This window comes from Charadrius vociferus, unplaced genomic scaffold, assembly GCF_000708025.1.
Source record: "Charadrius vociferus isolate BGI_N301 unplaced genomic scaffold, ASM70802v2 scaffold559, whole genome shotgun sequence".
In the NCBI taxonomy this organism is placed as follows: Eukaryota; Metazoa; Chordata; class Aves; order Charadriiformes; family Charadriidae; genus Charadrius; species Charadrius vociferus.
In genome coordinates this window covers 394,124-410,417 of record NW_009650252.1, presented here as the reverse complement: position 1 = coordinate 410,417, position 16,294 = coordinate 394,124, and positions in this window count along the sequence as shown.

Here is a 16,294-nt window from a genome sequence, read left to right as displayed (position 1 = left end):
ACACTTCAGAAAACACTTGCCAGAAGGCTGATCCGATGCCTCAGGTGAGAATCTGCAGGAGCTGTGTAGTCCTCTGCTCTCTTGGTTTGTCACAGCTCCCAGCAGTTATTGTCAAAAGGCTGTTTTTTCATTTTACCTGGTGAATAAAAGCATCTGTAAGTCCTCTAGCATTGCAAAGATGTAAATCAGAAGCCCAAGCATTATAACTTACAGTTATGCTAAAGTTAGCAGTATTGTATTTGCAAAACATTTGTCTCGGTGCATCTTACAGACAAGGGGCAAAGTCTTCCGTCTTTCAGCCACTCTGACTTTCCCTGGCAGCATCACCCAGAGAAGGGCTGCAGTTTCAAACTATCAAGGTGTTTCCTCTTTTCCAGTTCAGATTCAGCAGTCCCAGAATTACCCTTCAGAGAGACTAGATGGTCAGAGCGTGGAAACAATTCATAGAATGCATAGACAATCTCAGCTTGTTTCAATTAAACTGGAAAAAAAAACCCTGAATCCCAAATACCAGCTACAGTAACCTCAACCAGATGTCAACAGACATTCCAGCTCAGTAGGTCATGGATCTTTCTGAAGAAATAGCACTACTGCAAGAACAGGGGTACAGCAGCATTTGAAATGTCTCACTGGAGACATTTTACCACATTCTCAGTTTAGGTTTTGGTTCTGCCACTCTTTCTCTTTTTTTTTTCCCCTCCAAAGTACGTGCATACTACTTCTCAAAAACCTTTAGCAATAGCAGAGAGCAAAACAGAAAAGCATATTTAACAAAAAGTTAAAAAAATGTTTTCAGGTGTGAATGCCTAAAGATAAAAATCAAAATTTCTTCAGACACACCTGAATTCATCTGTTGATCTGACTTTTTAACACAGTTTTGCTTTTGAATTCAGTCAGACCAAAGTCTTTATTCAGATGTTAGTAAATGTATTTTTCAGTCCCCAGTTTTAGGCATTTACTTACAAGAATGATTTTCAAATGAAATAAAGCCAGTTACTTTTGGTTTTCCCAAGGAAAAATATATTTACCTCTCGAGTTGCACTTTTCCCCCCTCAGTGATTTCTTTTTGGGTTTGGTTTCATGTTGCTTTGGAAGAGCTGCATCAGTGAACACCTGGTATAGGATTCATAGGATACTGTCACACTTCTCCTCCGGAGAGCACCAGCCTTCTCTGCCCTGCTCTCTGCGGGGCTCACGGCAGTGCCTCCTTCCCCATCCCTATCAGCCTCCCATCCCGGCTGCTCTACCGGGATCCTCGGGGCTTGCTCTGCTGCTTTTAAGGGACCCAGCGGCAGAGGAAAGCTCCTAGCTTTAGCCTTGTAAGGAAGATGAAATAACCGGGAGGTGGGGTTGCTACAGCCGGAGAGCAACGCTTTCTCCTCCCCTTTCTTCTCTCTTAAGGAGGTTCTCCTTTGTTCTTCTGCGAGCGCCCAGGGCTTCCTTCAAGGACTCGTCTTCAGGGTGAAGGCAGGAGCAGAATTTCTGGCCCAGCTTACCCCGATGTAACAGACAGCGACGGATGCACTGCTGAAATGGGAATAGCTCTTGGCGAATTCCTGTGGCAGCTTTTGCAGAGTTGATGTTGGCCAGTCATTTTCATATGGCAGCACTGTTGGGGAACTGCAGGTAGTCATACTTCAGCAGTAGGCTAGTCATACCGGTGCAATCAAAACTATGGAGGTGATGAACAAAGGGAGCTCCAGCTTGCGGCGAAAGCAAATGGTGCTTGCATTCCTCCAAACTATGAGTACTCTGGTTAAAAAAAAAAATGCAGTGGGTTTGCTGATAGGAAATAGTTTGTCCAGAATGAAGTGTTCTGCAGGAACATGTCCTTTTCATCTCATTGTGTTAAGAAAACTAACATATAAAGTCTGAGGAAAACATTTCAGTTAGTTCCAACATACTTAGAAATGAATTTCAGCATCAACTTCTTGTTGCAACGTTATTGTATTGATGCCATAATGCTCAACTTTGTTTCCGTGTGTGTGATACTATTTCAACTCAATAGACCACATACAAATGTTGGCTTCTTGTGTTATGGTTTGAAACAAAAGAAGTTTTAGAAATAGAATTTTCCTGCAGACAAGAAATTCTACCAGCCTAAACACAAATACTCCCCAACAAATAACAATTTGTAGATTAACAACTGGCTACATGGCATGTTCAAAATACAGACTGTCCAAAAGGAGGTCAGAAGCAAGAGGTTGCCGTCTCTTGCTTGTCATCTTTCAGAAAAGACAGAGGCAAGTACACCTCTCAAAGGTGTTGATCACAAAAAAAAAAAAAACCAAGCACAACCTGCACCACTGCTGGTTTCAAAACTGAGGGATAAAAAAGGAACAAATGAACTGCATGAAAAAGCCTTATTATATGATGCATCAAGTGCCAGCATCCAACACACAACTCATGCACAGGCTTATCCCAGAGCATACGGTTTGGTCTGCCATTAACTGGATTGCTGTAGACAGCTTTGCTGCCTTGGGAAGGGGGCTGTGGGAAAGCCTGTTCTCCCTCCAGCAACAGATCCGCTTTTTGACCTGGCTTCTTCTGGGAAACGAGCGGGGTCAAGGAGAGGTACGGGTATGCAGCAGTAGTCAGCCAGGGACCCCTGGCTTAGCTCGATATGGTCATGTTAAGATGGCAATAGCAACTGTGCACCTCCAGCACTGGGAGTATATCCTATGAAGACAGGCTGAGAGAGTTGGGGTCATTCAGCCTGGAGAAGAGAAGGCTCTGGGGAGACCTTTATAACAGCTTTCCAGTATCTGAAGGGCACCTACAAGAAAGCTAGAGAGGGACTTTTTACATGGGCGCGTAGTAATAGGATGAGGGGGAACGGCTTCAAACTGGAAGAGGGGAGATTTAGATGAGATATTAGGAAGAAATTTTTCTCTCTGAGGTTGGTGAGACACTGGCGCAGTTGCCCAGAGAAGCTGTGGCTGCCCCATCCCTGGAGGTGTTCAAGGCCAGGTCGAACGGGGCTTGGAGCAACCTGGGCTGGTGGGAGGTGTCCTTGCCCATGGCAGGGGCGTTATAACAAGATGATCTTTAAGGTCCCTTCCAACCTAAACCATCCTATGATTCTAAGCATTTGCTCAACGATTCTCTCAGATACTTGTTTTTATCCACTAGCCTTCCTCAAATTTAGATATAGTCGCTATAGACAAAGGCCCGTCCCTGAATCAAGACTCCAGAAATCCTGTGCCACTGCCCATCCCTAACCCACGCCTTCTCTGCAGAGCGCTCCTGATGGTCTTTTGGAAAATCATAACTTCTGCCTTTGCAACTCTGATGGGTGAAAAATAATTTAAAATTATGGTTTAGCTTCCTGCAGCAGCCGACAGCTTGAAACAGTAGCCCTATTTAAACCGTGCCTATTCAGTAGAGCTCTGAAACAAAGATGAGTGCTTAAATATCAGTATTGCTCAACTAATGATAATGTTGCCCAGAATTCTGGCAAATACTCAAGTGCCACACTGCTTCCCAGCTCTCCACGGGTGCCAAACCCATCCCACGTGTTCCCTGCCCAACTATCACAGCACGCAACACCCCCTCAACTTCCACCCTGTAGCAAAGGCACAAAACCTAGAAACATTAAGGCTGTGTATAATAAACAAAAATTTGTATAAAACCCTCTCAACAGCGCATTGTATTCTACCTATATTATTTACATACTAAAACCAGAGCTTCAGACTGAAAGATACCTCTATAAGTAAAAATAGATGAAACCACGGCATACAGTGCTCAGCTGACCACAAAAGAACAAGGTGTTACAATCCAAGGAGCTGCCAGTGTAATCTCAGCCCCTTTTTCCATAGTATGTTTAGGCTACAATGCGTAGAGGCAAGATCTATACTGGAAAAACCCTTGTGGCAAAGGAGTATCAGGAAACAGTGCAGGAGCAGCTTCTATCACCCAAAACCACTGTTCCCAGCCTAGCTATTACTGGCATGAGAGTGTTCTGGCTGGAACAACAGGCTCCACACTGCAGCTCCTGCCTATCTCCAACAGGGTGACCAAAAAAGCTTGGAGCATTCATTTAGCAAAACCAGGGGACCGCAGAGATATGACTACATTTTATAATCAAGTGGAAGCAAACCCTGGAGAAACCACACCAGTGAGAACACAGCAACAGTCTAAATGTGGACAGCTTATGCTCAATATTAAATAGTTTCACCATGAGAGAAGCAAGTCTCTGGAAGGGCCTTTTAACAGTTGCAGTGGAAGCAAAATAGCTTGCTAATTGTGAGCACGCAAAGCTTATGAAAGGGTATGCATGATACGGTTTCCTGCAATAGCACGAGAATAACTCCAGGTGCCCTAGGAGGTCATTTCCAGCCTTATGTTCACACAGCCTGGTTTCTATCAGAGGTATTGTTTTGTTTCACCTCACAGTGCCAATCCCAGCTGTTTCACGTAGCCTACTACACACTGTAGCACATAGATCCAATGTTCTCAAACACCTGCAGAGAGGCAGAGGGATGCCAGCGACACATGGTTAATAGTCAGACAGCCTGGGAACCAGCCCCACTAGCCCCTGCCTGCTGCAAGAGGTTTCCCTTCAGAGAGAAGATGCTGTGGCAAAACATTGGCACTGTAACCAGACCAAAGCCTTCTCCCAAATCATCCCTGCACCATCTTCTGCATTATCTCACTCAGTTTTAACATACTGTCTTCTCCCCACTGCCTCTTCCTGCCTGATTTTTGCAGCAATACTTCAATTCTGTGTTTGTGAAGTTATCACTTACCACTGCGAAAACACCTACAATGTCAGGCTTTAGGTTGCGAAGCCACACAGGGGGAGCAGGGAGGCTAGAAGAAACACTGCTTTTTATACAGAAATATTTCGCCAGCTGCAACAGGAAAACAATACATGGAAGTAGCAGCTTAAATGAGACCCAAGCAAAACACTGAGGCTTTTTGAAACTTTCTCTTGTTTCTGAAGGGCTTGATTCAAAGCCTCCTGAAAGCCAAGCAGTTTTTTGTATTACATGTGTGACGGGATCACCCTGGAGCACCTTTCCTGCAGCAGGATTTTGCAGTGCCAAGTGTCATGTGCCAGACCAAAGGGGACGTGAGACAGTGAACTGATCTTCCACAGCCTTTAGACGGTTCTCCTTCGCGAGCATATGGGTCTAGTGACTTAAATGCATCAAGTTTAGCAACCGATCCATTACTTAGGTTTCTGACACAAATTAGTACTCATAGCCACTGTTTTCTTCTCTTAACTCACTGCCATGCTTACTACCACTGTAGTCACAACTTCCTTGTTATCGTGTACTCCAGAACTGATGTACAAACACAGGGAAGGGGAAACTGTAGCATGAATTTAATGTTAGCATGTGGTGCTCCAAGTTGAATCATAGAACGTCTCTACCTGTATTCCTGAATCTTATTCTGCAAATGTTGCCTGAGAAGCGTTTAACCAACCATTGCTTCTCAGGTGTCCAGCCAGCAGCTGCCCACTGTAAAAGAGCAGCTCCTACCTAAATCTAGGATTTTGATGAGGCTGCGTCATCAGCTTAAGAATCAAATTGAATAGATAGAACTGTTTTGGTTGTTTTCTATCCCGTGATTTGCTTCAAAGTGACACATTTTACTGAATGGATCATCTCATAAGCCAAGAAAGCAGCAGACACAAAGAAGAAATAAGAAGTTTTAAGTTGTTCAACAGCTATAGCTTTGTTGTGAAACACAAATAAAATATTTACATACTGTATTGCTAAAATAGAAAAGGCAGAAAACACTAATGAGGTCACTGTCCCTAAGACAGCAAAGAGGACTCTTCCCTTTCAAGCTCTAACCTACAAAAGCAGAGGATGAGCCTTCATCTCATTCTAGCAACTGATCACCCACAAGGTTTGGGAATCAGTTCACACTTACACACAGGATACGTGCACATGGACGCACATGGACATGTGAAGACGGGCAGTATTTTTTTTTCTGCAGGTGCCTCTGCCTGCAATGATCCTGAAATCTCAAGAGCCTGAAGTGGGTGCAGGCACTTCTGCACAGGCTAAACAGCATTTATGAACTCTGACACATTTATTTGTTGCTTTGAGACACGTGCTGGTGCATGGACATGTCCTACACAGGCAAATGTATTGCTGAATCTGACAGCCACAAGGCAGGACTCTTTACCCTGCACATATCTTGATGCCCTAAAGCATGCTCCAAGGGATTTAGACTCAAATTTTACATATCCAGATTGTAGCCCTACATTTAATTAAACCCTCACTGACTTTCAGAAATGCTCTTCAGTCTTAACCTGTAGTGCTGGGCAAGGCAGCAACTATGCTTTAAAAAAAAAAAATAAAAAAAATCTGTCTTTTGAAGCTGTCAGACAAGGAGGGCAGGCTGATGTCTCTAGTCTGCACAGATCAGATTCGGAGTGTGTGATTGCTTCATATGCAGCTGATTATATCATACAGCACTTCGGCCATTAGGATGCCGTTCCACCCTGATTGCCAGCAAAGCGTTTCTACGCACTTGATACACCTCAAGGCTTTATTGAAACTCATGTTGACAAGAATTTTCTTCAAAACTCCTTTGGTTAACAAGGTTTACCCCTGTTACTCGATGGGACAGCATAGGGCTGTTTTTTTCAGCAGCAGGGTTAGCTAAAGCAACCTTCACATCCAGCTGCTGATACCCATTTCCAAATTTTCCTTCCTAATTGCACTGCTATAATTTTGTATTTGCTGGCACTGTAGACTGGTTGAGGGAGCTGGCTGGTTGTTTTTCATCCGGATACAATCAATCTTCCATCCAAAGCACATCCACAGAGTTGTATTAGTACAGCCAAGGTAGCTACAAGCAGAAGGAAACAATTTCAGCTTTGACATCAAGACAAATGCCCATGAAACTAGTATTTATTTTTTTTTTCTGCATATAAAAATGCAGCTGTGGTGATCTGGAGCTTCCTAGTCCAGTGTAGAAGACTGAGAAATGCTGACAGAAGGTAATCAACAGATCCTTCTGCAAGAGCAATGATTGCTCAGCATTTCTGGGTTTCCCAGCACTTTTAAGACAACAGCTTTCACGGCTTCTGATAGAAGAGACTTTAACTTGGGGGTGTGTGTGTGTGTGTGTGTAAAAGAGTTGGCAACTTTTTGTTACCTGACATTGAGGTATCTGAATGAAGCACACACAATAACCAGGACAAAAGCAATTCCTTCCTTCTGGCTGAAACATGAGCTTGTTCAAGTAGGTGTCCAAAGCAGGGTTAACGTTTGTTGACTTTGAATTCCATCATCTGCCTTACTTTAACTGCAAACCTTTGGGCCAGAGTGTTTACATGACTCTGAAAGGCAGCTGAGTGCAGCAGCTACTCTAAGTGTTTGGGATGAGGTGATACACATGCACACCCCTGCTCAGAGAAGAAGGAAAACCCAACCATCATCGTTAGTCATCCCTTCCTAGGTTCCACAGCACGACCTGGTTATTTTTCTGGGCTCTCAGGAAAGATCTGCTACAGGTCCTGGACTATCAGTTCAGCAAGAGCCAGGAAGCTCTGAGTGCTCTGCTTCTTGCCTGGCCTTCACATCTCCTCCAGTGCATCAGGCTCTAGCACTGCATGTTGGCGTGACAGCAGCAAACATCTGGCCAGGTGTTAAAAGGCATTGCCAAAGATGCTCAGGGTGGACCCACTTCAGTCAAAGTGACTCAAGTCAATTTTAATCATATTTAAGAATCAGCAAGCAGGAAATCTTGTTTGAGGTCACTGATTTTAATCTGGGTTTATATTTGTTGCTAAGAGGGCGAGTCTCAGACTTGCAGGAATTAAGATGTGTTTATTTGCATGTGAATACAGCTCAACACTATGGATTTCTTCTCCTCAGCTGTAAAGGAGGAAAGTGATGTGTATTTAAGCAATTCTACAGCTGATACAAATCAGAAATCTGAATGTGTCCAGGGTGGTTTCTACTTAGTAGCCTACTTTTACTTCTTGTTGCTAGTGTATGCCCCCTTGAACATTCATACAAATTTAATTAAAAAAAAAATAATAATAGAAGGATGTCTTAAATTAAAATAGCAAACATGAAGCTGAAAAGGTTTTTAGAATGCAGAAAATCACCCGAGACCAAAAAAAACCCACAACAACACAGTACACTTCTTACTCAACTACTGAAATGAGTCAACTGTTGAAATGAATAAGCAGCTTGAGACCGATAGCCTTTTCTGGGGATGAAGTCAAAGCTTCAGAGAAGTTGCAATCTCAGAGAAGTCTTTTTTTATTGATCTACTTCCGTTTGCAATTTGATTATGAGGAGCTGGGGGGGGGGGTTAAAATTAAAAAATCTACTACACATTGAGCAAGACTAAATGATTTTCGCAAAAAGCCTGAAGAATAACCTCAACAGAAGCAATGCTGGCTGTTTGTATTTTGCAAGACACTCGCATATCACTCTGCCGTGCTGTGTATCACTTCAGAATTTCAACAGACGCTCACAGTTCTAATATTTTTGTTTTACAGCAAAAAAAGGGCTTTAATTGGACTCTATGATCTTAGGTGTATTTTCCAGCCTAAATGATTCTATGAAATATCTGCTTATCTACATGAATAAACTCTAAAGGAAAACTTGCACTAAAAGTTCCTTTAACATTCCAGAAACTTCACCTGAGGAAGGTGCATGTGGACTGGCAGTAAGAATGCACTATCTCACAGCTCCTACAGGGAAGAAACACCAGCTTAAATCTGAAGTCACTCAGCAAGCAAGGAGAAATCTGTGAAACTAGAATTAGGGGAAGTGTTTTCAAAGAACAAAGTAGAAATACATAAAACTACAGTTCTGGGAAGAGAGGTAGCTCATTCAAGTGACTAGTTTCAGCTGAAACGCAGAATTCCTTCAGTAATTGTAAGTGAAGAGCTGGTGTTTGTAAGGGAGGGAGTCGTTTAGCATCATTCTGTGTGGCAAAGACAGTGAGAAATAACATGTGCACAATCAGATCACACATTTAAGAGCAGCTGCATTGGAGAGGAGCAAGCAATGTGAGAAAGCCTCCCAGGTAGGGAGCTTTCCACTACAGCCAAGACACGGGGAGCAGCTAAGCACAGCTCCTCTTGCAGCCCTCCGTGAGGAGGACGGGCAGCCACTGTCCCATCTTCCACGCTTCCTGCCAAACATTTGTTCTTTAAGGGACAGACGTGCCCCTCTCGTAGAAGTCATAAAGTTGGGTAGATGTATGGCGTAAGTCATTTAACAGACATAGCTTCTTGATTTAAAAGTAGTAGATGATGCTCATCGTGAGTTATCAGAACAAACTCAGCTTCATGCAGACCTGCACAGGGTCTATGTCCTATTTTTCTTGCACACTCCCAAAGCGTATTTTCACTTAAGGTCTGATTTCTCATTTCCTGGTAACCACAGACGAGTTTCTCTGGATAGAAGCCAAAGCAGCACAAAATTTCTTGCTGGCACTAACATACATACAGCATTTTGTTAGGAGAAATACAGTCTTTGTGATTTAAGGAGAACTTCAGGTCCAGAAGCAGCCATGAGATCAGCCTACTGCAGTGTGAGACTGATGACATAAATTATCACAGAACTTTGCAGAAATTCATGTGATAGAGCTGTTAATGGTAGCATTGGCCCGGACAGCAGAGGCCAAGCAAGTGTTCATTAATAAATAAAAGTTTGATGCTAGCAAACTTTTATGTGTCATCAGAAAGAGACATAAAAGACCAGGTAGCTTTGCACCTTCTTGCTTTACAAGAGGACAGAAAAAGCTTTTCCGAATCCTAACGCTAGCAACTATGCACTCAATCAGGTAACTCTGGATCTTCCTATTTTAAAATGTTTCTGGACAAATATAAGCAAAGAGGATTCTTTCCTTAACAAAACATAGGTTGCTAGTTTTCCCTTCCACAAGGTGTCTCAGAAGCACAGTATGTGAGTTCTTTTCTCCGAAGTACATGCATCCTAGTAATCAGTTTTATTTAGTGTTTTATTTTAGTTCAGCGGCATGAAAAACATGTACTGATAAGAAAAAAAATCAGCAAGGAGATAGCAGCTGTCAAGTCACCTGGGGAGAGAAAGAAGGGTTTTTCTCCGTAAGACCTTGCATATTGAACTCAGACGCAAAGATCAGCATTACAATGGGTTTACTCCACTGGAGAAACTCTAGTTCTCAACACACAAATGAAACCATGAGTTTCCTTTCCAAGGAGGCACCAAATGGCTCCCAGGCATCAGAGCTGTCCTCACAAAGCAGGTCAGCTCAGACAGCAACAGCTTCAGAAAGACATAGTGGAAGTTTCACAGAGGAAGGGGTCAGAAGCATCTCAGAAGAGCGAGTTAGGCAATTGTTTTTAACTGCAGAGATCTTTGTAAACACAAGTATAACCACACTGGTTTTATCAGAGTTACAGGTGAGCAGTACTGTTCCTAGTTTGGACATGGGTGAAAAAGCAGGTGTTTGGCCAATCTGCACAGGCAATTAAAACAAGCTTCTTTCCTCCAGCAGTTCTGGATAGTGCCATCTTTTTCTCCTCATTTTCCTGAGTGAGTAACTCCAAATGGATTCAACCACATTAGTGGCTCCTAAAAGCCGTATATAACTGAAGTACAATGTCATGCCATCAGTTCCAGCAGAACTTTTTGTTCTCTGTTTTAAGGAGCATTTACACTAATTTCCATAGATCCTCCATGGTTCCAGACAGCACTCTCTCTTTAAGTGTTCAGCGAGTGCCAGGTCCATCCCCCAGATAAACTGTATGCCAGCACCTATCCTTTGTCACTCTGTTAAACAGGGGTCCACCCACCCACCTGCATACAGCTCCCAGGGTAGTCAGAAGAGACCAGCAGGAAAGCTAAAATCTCTTGAGGTATTACATTAGCAACATCCATTCGTGCCTCAGCAGAGCAGAGGTCTGCAAGAGCCCAGGATTCAGCTTCATCATCTTAAACTGTCTTCTACCACTAGACAGGAACATGGCTTGAAAGAACAAGTACTCCATGCTCTCGGCTTGGAAGAACCCTGGTTTAATTTAGGCATTAATCACTGTGGGAAGCAAAGGGATGCTGAGCCAAGAGGAGAGTCAGCTGCACTCTGAGCTTTACAGCTGCAAGCGTCACTCTCGCTTATTCCACTTTGCCAGCAGAAGTGGGAGATAAAGGCTCTTTTCTTTGCTGAATGCTCAAGACAGCCTTAAAAGCCACAATATCAGCAGAAAGCAAGCCCCATGCAGTCAGTATTGCAAGATTTGTAGCGATACAGTCTGAAAGCAGGAACGAGACTACTTTAACAGTCTGCTGCAGTCTCCATACAGGCAGGGATCTCACAAAGAGCTATCATCAAAGCAAGTGGATTTCTACAGTGCCAGCTCAGTCTGATCTATCTTGTAAGGTATGGATTCCTTTTTGAAGTCCCCCTTGCATTCCTACAAGGAGCAAGGTTTAAGGCCTGGAGCAGGTGAACGGGAAGAACATCCCCATTTAAAACTGTCAGTGTAGCTTGCAAGTTCAAGCAGAGGCTGTTCTGGCATGAGCTTGAGCAGCATCTCATATACAGAAGCTCAGTGGCCAAGTCCAGACGCTGACTATAAACCACAGCAAAGAGGAAAACTGCTGGTGAGGAAAACTGCTGGTGAAATCCAACTCTTGCTCCTCTCTGTAAAAGTGCATTCTTTCCTCGGGCTTGAAAAGGAAAGCTTGAAAGCTCCACTTTGCTCTGAGCAAAAGCTTGGGAAGGTGACAAATTCAAAATGATCTGCTTGTGAGGAAGATAACTTTTCTTCTATTCTTGTAGTATTACTGCTTAACTGCATAATGCAGCAATAGCGCTCTTCCCCATCACTGATCTCCAGAAGTACAATACAGAAAACCACTTCAGACTCTCAGCGTACTAACGGAGCTAGAAATAGCTCCTCTCCAAACAAGCATTGCAGCACTGAGAGAATTATTCTGTTGCACTTTTTACACTAAAGTTTTAACCCATCTATCCTGCTAAGTCTCACTCCACCCTCGAGGAGAGCACTTCACACCTAGCATACCCTCTAAGGCTAACTGCTGTGCTCCACAGCTCTCTTTACAGTTGGAAAGTACTACCACTTTTCAGGGCTCTCCAGGCTCAAGGTACCTAAGCCGCGGCTGCAAATAATGTCCCATAATGACTCCACGGAGCAGTACAGAGAAGGTTTACCTGATGTCACCCACCCACCATGTAACCCAGTCACTTAGCAGATGTTTCCATCTGTACACACAGCTGTTGTCACCCTGCATGACACACACGTCCTCTGCTGTTCTAGCCTTGCTGTGTCCGAATCGCTATTATTGTACCCAGGGTAGAGAAGCTGAAGCAGGTTTGGCCTGGGCCATGCAGCAGGAAACCTCTGAGCACCAGGGTGGAGACGTAGCCACAGGCCAGCACCTCCCCTCCCCTGCTCCCCAGCCAGCCGCTCCCTTGTCTTCGGCAAGCCAGAGATGGGGGCTTTAAAGCTGAGCACGCGGTATGGAGTTACCAGCTTGGCACACCGCTTCATGAACCACCACCAAGGGCTGCAGGAGGCAGACGGCGTGCCCCACGCGGGAAAGGGGAGAGCAGCAAAGTAAGGGGCATTTGGCAGGAGTGGGTGCTGCCATGTGCTGCCTTCCTGCGCGGGGCCACAATGCGCTGTTGCCACCTGGTGGCACCAACAAAGAGTAAACCAGGTTTGCTTCTAAAAGCCATTTAACCAGCCCCGGAGAACCGTAAAAGCTCCTCCTGGACCATATAAGCACGTCCTGTCTGGCGAGGGCGCTGGAAGTGCTCTCCAGACCCACGGCACACGTGGGAGAACTGGGTGGAAAGCCCTGACTGAGCCAGCCCTAGGACTCGGCCAATAGCACCAGTGTCCCCCATCTCAAACGCTGACTAGCTGCCACACGCCCCAGGGACCGGAGGACACCTCACAGCAGGCCATAGCATACCGGTACAAGAGGTACAGAACAAAGTAAATCAAAGCTTCAACCAACCACAAACTGACACTTTCTTCCAAGACTTTAATAAGCCAGAGCAGATGTAGAGCAGTAAGATGTAGTTCTAAGATGTAGAGCAACAGCTCTGGAGGTCTTTTCTTCATGGTTTGTTTTGGCCATAAACAGTTACAGCTCCAAGCAAGCCTGCAGAGGCACTAGAGGCTGTCTACTCACCAGCATTCTTTGCTTTTATCAGTAGACTGGACTCGAGGCTGACCCTCTTTAAGATGTCTTATCACACTTTTTAACACCTCCCCCCGCCTTTCTGTCTGACCCAAGTAAATATGCAACAGGTGGGGATACGGTAATGCAGCTGCAGCGCTCTTACCTGCACGTGGGGAAGCAACTTTGAGATGTCTCACTGGAGAGTTTCTTGTTCTCAGATGCATCTGGCAAAGGGCAGCAACGGCAGGAGAGCAGGCTACAGGACTTCTCGTGATTCACTCAACACTTTCTAGCGAAAAGTAAAGGCTGCGTTACTTTAGTGGAACATTTAAGAACACATCAGTTGAAGTTTCTTGTAACAACTATTCATACTTTTCTCTGGACTTCAGAGAAACCTATCCAGGTGCATCAGCTTACTAGGTAAAAGTTGTAAATGCCTCCTTCAAGATTTCTCTGTTACGAGAGAATTATATGGGTTATCTCAAGCAGAACATGTGCCCCCCTGCCAGCAGAATACAACAGTTTCCTGCAATAATTACTTTTTTTTTTATAGAGAGAATGTTAAGCAATTTTGACCCACTTATCTCTGACAAAGGCTCCACTTCTGTGGGCAGGAATGGGCCTGACTTCACAGTCAGGCAAAACTTGACTTGGGAACGGGGACTGCAGCAGAAGCTTACTTTTAAGTGGCTTTCAGAACTTTCAGGTGGAATTTGGGGTTGAGGGGAAATGGTGTTGAGCAGAAGACTTGTTTAAATACTACATTTTTTTGTCACCAGTTTTTAGTCTAATTTTTCTTTATTCTGGATGTTTATCCCTCTGCTTTAACAGAAAGAACTAGAAAAGGGAGAAGAAGAAATAAATAACTAAACCAGCTTATCCCTTTGAAAGTGATAGTTTTAAAAAGTTATTTTTTCTCTATTGTGAGAAGAAACCCCAGCAACATACACAGCCTTATCTCCCCACAGCATCCAGTCTTGGGCAGCCATACAGCACACACGTACCAAATCTGCATGCTTACATGCATATGTATTTGGCTCTTTCCTGCTCATAGTTTTTTACCAATTTTAATTAGCTTGGGAAATAGAGTAGGAATCCCCAAAGCATGAAGGTCCTACAATTTTGTGAAGCAAAATGTAAGAACAGGTAAGAACTTACTAGTAAAATGAGGGAAAAGGCTAACCAGCAGCATCAGAACTGGCATAGAAGGGACAGCAGCAAGGCTGGCTCAGCTCCTGGAGCTGCCTGCTCCATCAGCAATACCCACTTTCACGCCTGCCTGCTTCAGGATCAAGGCAATCCTCCACACAACCCCAAGAGACCCAAAAGGAGCTGCCTGCTTCTGCTGATGCCCAGAGTCAGGAAAAACCCAAGTCCTGCTACCCAGCACCAGCTGAAAGCTTTAACCCTAAATAGCAAGTGACAGACATTTGGTAGGCCTGGGCACTCCAGAATGTAATTAACTCTCTGCTTCTTTCCTCTAGCAGAAATATTTCCTCTTTTGCACTTAATAAGCTGGCGTTTTTAAGCACAGACATCTTGGAGGCAGGGGCTGGGTTTCATTCTGTGGAGGTCCAGCTCTTAGCACAGTGTGCAGGTAGCTTCTGGGTGCTGAAACAATTATATATATACACACACAACCAATAGGATTGTTATGTAATCACAATTGCTAATGTTAAAAAAAACCCCAAACACTAGACTGCTAGGAATGCAGCACTGACTGAAAAAGAGGGGAGCAAGGAGTGTAAGAAGACACCTTTATTTTCTTTTTGCTGCAGTTGACACATTCTGGGGATCAAATGGAGTTGGTGATGGACACAAACGTGCCATTGACAACCATGGTGTAGTCAGGGAAGCCTGCTTCTCTGGGGTTGGTGATTTGTTTTTACACTCTTTTGAGCACATTAGCAATCCTCTCCTCACACAAGAAAGTCACAGAAATAACTGCCTTATGAGGAAGCAATCGCCTCCAGCCCTGTATGACTTGTCCAAACCAAAGTGATCAGCTACTGACCCGTATATGGTTTCTTCTGGGTGGTGATCAGAGGACAATTCCCACACAACCTCTCCTGCCTATCTGTGGACCCTGTTGCTATGAGGCAGAGAGCCCACAGGTCCCAAACAAGAAGGAACATCAGCCTACATTTGAATCCTCTCTCAGCCTCCTATGCTTCTGGGCCAACTCTTAAACAGCTGGCCAGCTTTTGCAATTTAAGATGAACCTGCAATGCTAATCCCACATGCTGATCACCCTTATTAAAGATTTACCCTAAATTAAGCTGACAAAACAAGTTAATTGCTGCTCCTCCCTGCAGTCATTAGCAGCTCCGTGTCAGTATTATCCTGACGCTGTACCACCCTGAGGTCTATGGGTGAGGTTAGCAAGACAGCTTTTTGGTGTATGTTCAAACCTGGCACATTAATTAACATAAACATTTTATTGTGAGACTTTTGCCCTCTTGCTTGATGCCAAGAACAGAACTACACAGCCAAATTCATGAGTCCCCATGACACGAGGTGGAGAGCTGAGCCGTCGGAGTGAAACGATCCCTATGTAATGTACAGAGGGACTCACAACTGTGTGTGCCAACAGGGAGGTCACCCCTTGGTCCTGGCTGGAGCAGAACCGGAGCAGAACTCCCTCTCCTTCCTTCCCTGCTCGACAAGGAAGCTTGGATTCCTCTGTCTGCTCCTGGATTTCCGAAGGCAAGGCGTTGTGCTGGAATTGGGGGGTTCTGAGACAGGTTATGTGGGGCTGGAAGACTGGTCCTGCAGGTATAAACTCAAAAGTCACACCATCCAGAGGTCCGGCCTTGGCTGAAACCCTTCCAGCTGAGATACCGTTCATTTAAATACAAAGCTAATCTCTCATTGCAGGGCTGTTTCATACCTAATAACGAACTGACAGTTTCACAGGGGTATTTCACACCACTCCTCTAGCTAATTGATGGTTTCACTTAAGTGCCCCAAAAGACAAAAAGCTAACGCCGGGGAAAGAGCGACGGAACAGCTCTCGCCTCCCCCGCTCCCGGCGGGCCGGCGCAGGGCCAGGCTCCCCGCCGCGCCGGGGGCGGCGGTGGTGGTGGTGGGGACGCCCCGGCAGGCTCTCGGGCGACCCCTCGCTCTCACGGTAGGCGGGCAGCGGGCAGGAGACCCGCGGAGGACGGGCC